Raw genomic sequence first — 5062 nt, 5'->3', positions numbered from 1 at the left:
TATTGCGGCACTATTCACAATAGTGCCGCAATAAACATACGTGTGCATGTGTCTTTGTAGTAGAATAATTTATAATCCTTTGGGTATATACCCAGTAGTGGGATGGCTGGGTCATATGGTACATCTAGTTCTAGATCCTTGAGGAATTGCCATACTGTTTTCCATAATGGTTGAACTAGTTTACAATCCCACCAACAGTGTAAAAGTGATTCTTCTTTCAAACTAAAGTTTTTATGACAGAAAAATGAGAAAAAATTCTCAAGTACTAGGGCTATTAGCAAAAGTGAAATATGTCTGTAGTGTCTCTGCTTCAACATTTGCCATTCTGTATGGATCCGTAAATATTTGTAACAACAGTAAGTAAAGAAGTTTTCATGGCACATGTATACATATGTAACAAACTTGCATGTTGTAGGCATGTACTCTAGAACTTAAATTATAATAATAATAGTAATAAAAAGAAATGTTAACATTAGTAAAATAAGGTCGAATTTGTCAGGGAAAATTAAGATAGATTTTTCATATTGTCTTTTTTTCATTTAAATGTTTATTGAACTAAAGCAGAATAAATGAACTAAAGGCTGTTTTAACCTGTAGATATAAAACAACAACTTCAAATATTCAGAGGAGTGTCACACAGAGAATGAAAGACTCATTTAGTATTTCTGCAAAGGGCAGAACTTGACCCAGAGGATAAATACAAGCAATCAGTAGGCCATTGGATAGTTGTACAAAGTGTATCACATATGTTAATTGCTTCTTTCTCCACATAATGCGTTCCACACTTAACTTTTCCCATCTTATAAAAGGAGATAATACAACTTAATACTTCTCATGAACATCTTAAATGAGTCACATTTCCGTGCAAGCCCTCCACTGCCACCAATAGATGTACTCACAGTATTGGAAAACATCTAAAGTTAGCAAACTGGTTTAGTATAAAAATGATTTATTTGTTTCTCAGACATATTTCTGTATTTTACATTAGTGGCTCTCAGAATTTGGGGAGAAAAGAGAGCATGGTCTCCAAAGAGGGTAAATCATAATCCCTAGCAATACAGGTACTGCCCTCAAACTCCAAATGAATCATTACAACTATCCAACAATGGTGCAGATGAGAGTGCGGTGTGTGCTGGGGCCTCTGCACATACAAGAGACAGTTGACAACAACTGTTCCACAAGAAACAGGAAATCTTATTGCACAAGTCACTAAAAAACAAACTAACTGCTGTAGCAATGAGAGGCTCCATCCAGACTGTTAAGTATTTTGAAATGAGAACTGTTTCAACAACTATTTAGCATAATGTTTAAGAACAAAATGTACATACAACGTTGTACTTTATATGTGTATTTTATCACATGGTAAGGAATGCTGAGGTGCTTCATCTATGCAACAAATTGAAAATTAAAACTTTACATTTCTATATTTGTCAATATACAGGATTCTGAAGGTGGATCTTAAATTCAGGGTGATAAATCAGTTATCAAGGAAAGCCACATAACCCGTCCGTCTGGATAACTGCTATTCACTGGGGATTGGGTGAACTGGAATTGGCTCTGGCAAGGGAATAAACTTGTTAAAAGAAACATCTGGGGCCCTTGCAATTGGCTTTCTGGGCATAACCATTCTTATGGTGGGGTCAGCTTGCCATTCTTGTTTTAATATAGTTTTCACAGCCTCTTCTACAGGACGTCCAACAAAGGCTGCAAAATCATCAGCCATTATTGAGGTATACACTTGAGAGGGCGGGGCAAAGGCTCATCTCCTTGTTGTATCTCTAAGTGCTTCCATAATTGACTGGAACATCTTAGGCTACTGGTAAGCACTGAGGGTTGTATACATCCCAAGGAAATGCCAGAATTTTTTTCCTACTGAGCACATTCTCCCAAGTTCAGAATTTGCAGGTTTTATAGCAGGTGGTATTCTTTACCAAAGATATCTTGGGTTATTCACGTCGTTATGGAGCAAATAAAAAGCTAGAAGCTGACCATACACTGTGGGTGCAGCAGTTCCTCCAAAAGCCTGGAACTCTTGGCTCTGATCCAACAACTTTCTGAAACTGAAATCACTTTCCTTCATCGTTGCCACTGGCATCTTCCCAGCCTGTCTTGCGGTCACACCTTCCCAACAGCCAGACCCCAAACTGTCCCCCTTTTCCTATATTCTTAGTAGAAAGTACACTTATCTTAAACTTGCATGCCTCCATGGGAGTAAATTTACAACTTAAATTTGAGGGGAAAATGCGACTCGGTGGCTGACAAGATGGTCGAATAGGAACAGCTCCTGTCTGCAGATCCAAGGGAGATCAATGTAGAAAGCAGGTGATTTCTGCATTTCCAACTGAGGTACCCAGCTCAAATCATTGGGACTGGTTAGACAGTGAGTGCTGCCCATGGAGGGAGAGCCGAAGCAGGGTGGGGCGTCAATTCAGACTACTCAGGTAGTTTGAAGACTTCAGGCTCAAACTACCTTAGAAATAATCTGAGAGAGTTCACTTACAGAATTACAAGTTTATTCTTTTGTCTGGTTATTAGGAAGACAAAATACAATGCTGTAATACCTTAATTCATTCTTGATACACTATGTAAATTCTTCACTCAATGCCAGAGTAAATTTTTTTGAAGAATTTATTGGGTGAATCCTGGAATCAATGTATATTCAGTGCACTTCTTTTTCTTGAACATTCCAGATCTCGAAGGCTAGCATAGCTTCAGATGTAGCTCATCTTTTTCAGGGCCAACTCTGTGCTCAGTACCATGCTAAGTGTTTTGCATTTTAGTTTTTTCCTTTAAACTTCCCACACACACTGAGGTAGATCTTTATATTCTACAAATAGAGTCGTTGTTTAGCATTCCAACACACAGAGATATTCAGTAATGTTTACCATGCTATGAGAAGAAGGCAGACTCAGGAAATAAGTTAAAATCAGAAAGGGACATATCAGATGATTGCCCATTGTATAATCATTTACATTCAACTGCATGACACATTTTTGAAAGGTTTCTAATTAATTGAAATTTTTTTGAAAATATTACTCTTTGTCTAGTAGTTATTAGAGAAAATCACTACCACACTCTTCAATTTATACCACTTTGATGTATACCACAATACAATGCACAACTAGGCACTCAAAAGTGTTTCTGATAAAAGTCATTGAGGTGAGAATATTGAAATAGAGGAAAGTAAAGTTGAATCAGTCTCCACAAACTAGAAATGAAGATGAAGAAGAGGCAGCATTAAAACACAAAACAAAATGGCACATTCATGTGTTCTAGTGCTGGCATTTACCTATCCTTGCCTCTTTGGATATAGATTATGAATTATTTTATTATTATTTATATCAAGAAAAGAATGTCCATAAGATGGTATGAATTTTTCATAGCAATAGACAGCATCCAAAACTAGGATTGTGCTTTTCGTAAAGTTTGTTAAAATCAGCATTACGAATAGATACCAACTTCTTTGATAAAACTTAAGAAATTTTCAGGCGAGAAGCAACAGCTTTGTTTATTTGTTTTTTGAGATGGAGTCTCACTCTGTTTCCCATCCTGGAGTGCTGTGGTGTGATATTGGCACACTGCTAACTTCACCATCCGGGTTCAAGCGATTCTCCTGCCTCAGCCTCTGGAGTAGCTGGGGTTACAGGCACCTGCCACCATGACTGGATAATTTTTGTATTTTTATTAGAAATGGGGCTTCACCATGTTGGCCAGGCTGGTCTTGAACTCCTGACCTCAAGTGATCTGCCCACCTCAGTCTCCCAAAGTGCTGGGATTACAGGCTTGAGCCACGGTGCCTGGCCGCAACAGTTTTTATTATCTTAATATCTATGTTACACAGGATAAGAAAAAAAAATGTGAAAATTGCAGTGCTTTGCCTTATTAATTAAATATATATTTTAAATAAAATTCAACTTTCTAAAATTAATAATTAGGGACATTTTGAGTTAGCTAGGTTTATAGCAGTGTTGCAGTTGTGGTATCAAACTCATCTATTAGGAAAACCCTTAATTTTTTGTATAAAACATGTGATGCCTCAGTGCCTCAATTTTTTTTTTTTTAAGTTTTTTAAGAGGTGGAGTCTCACTACATTGCTCAAGCTGGAGTGCAGTGGCTATTCACAGGCATGATCATAGTGCATTGCAGCCTGGAACTCCTGGGCTCAAGTGATCCTCCTACCTCAGCATCCTGAGTAGCTGGAACTACAGATTCGTGCCACTGTACCAAACCCAGTGCCTCCATATTTTAGCTAAGACTGAAATCTCAGTATATATTCTCAGTGATTGTGGGGATATGTGCACATACATGTGTGCATGCATGAGCAAGGGAAGGAAATGGCTAATGAAAACAGAATTGTCTATCATTAGTACTGTGGTAACATGAAAATATGAATATGCATAGATTACAAACAGGTATAATTGCACAGTTATGAGTGAGCATATTGATAAAAATGTCAAATCTGTGTAATTAAGGGCACGTTCCTCATGAAAAAGTTTACAGGAGGTGACAAACTGAATTCTTTGTTATATAGGCTGTTTTCCCAAGTTTTACGTGGTAGTGTCATTCTGATTTTGAATTATCTTTAATTTTTAATGTTAATCCTCTAAAATATATTCTTTATACCTTTCTTGGATACAATTTAATTATAATCCATAGAATTCATTCTTGGAAAAATATTTTCCTTTTATTTATATAGGCTCATGTTTTTTACTATTTTGTTTCCTGAATCTATGCTATAAATTGACCCCTCATGCATATTTTTCTGCAGTGTAAATTGATTTTCAGAACCTCTATATCTATAAAACTGACTGGTTGATATGTGTCTTTAATTTTATTCAGTTTCTTGAAGCTTTGGCGATACGTACTTAAAATTAGGTATCATTTTTGAAATGATTTTTTGAAATGTGAAAAATAACTAGTTAAAAAATATATTGTGATAGGAAATCATATTATAATCTTGTAAATGTAGCAAAAATTAACCTTTATGTAGCCCAGTGGTTTTTTGAATTGTGATTCCCACATCAGCAACTTTAGCATTAATTGGGCACTTATTAAAAATTCA

The 5062-nt window shown here is 36.3% G+C and overlaps 1 pseudogene; it reads right to left on the bottom strand.

Annotated features, from left to right (window-relative positions):
• Positions 1–1477: 1477 nt before the first annotated feature.
• On the bottom strand, positions 1478–2095 carry LOC111535843 (annotated as a pseudogene).
• Between the last annotated feature and the right edge of the window lie 2967 nt (positions 2096–5062).

Source organism: Piliocolobus tephrosceles, unplaced genomic scaffold, assembly GCF_002776525.5.
Source record: "Piliocolobus tephrosceles isolate RC106 unplaced genomic scaffold, ASM277652v3 unscaffolded_9431, whole genome shotgun sequence".
Taxonomy (NCBI): Eukaryota; Metazoa; Chordata; class Mammalia; order Primates; family Cercopithecidae; genus Piliocolobus; species Piliocolobus tephrosceles.
The sequence above is the reverse complement of the archived record's forward strand: the minus strand, read 5'-3'. Positions and strand labels throughout refer to the sequence as shown.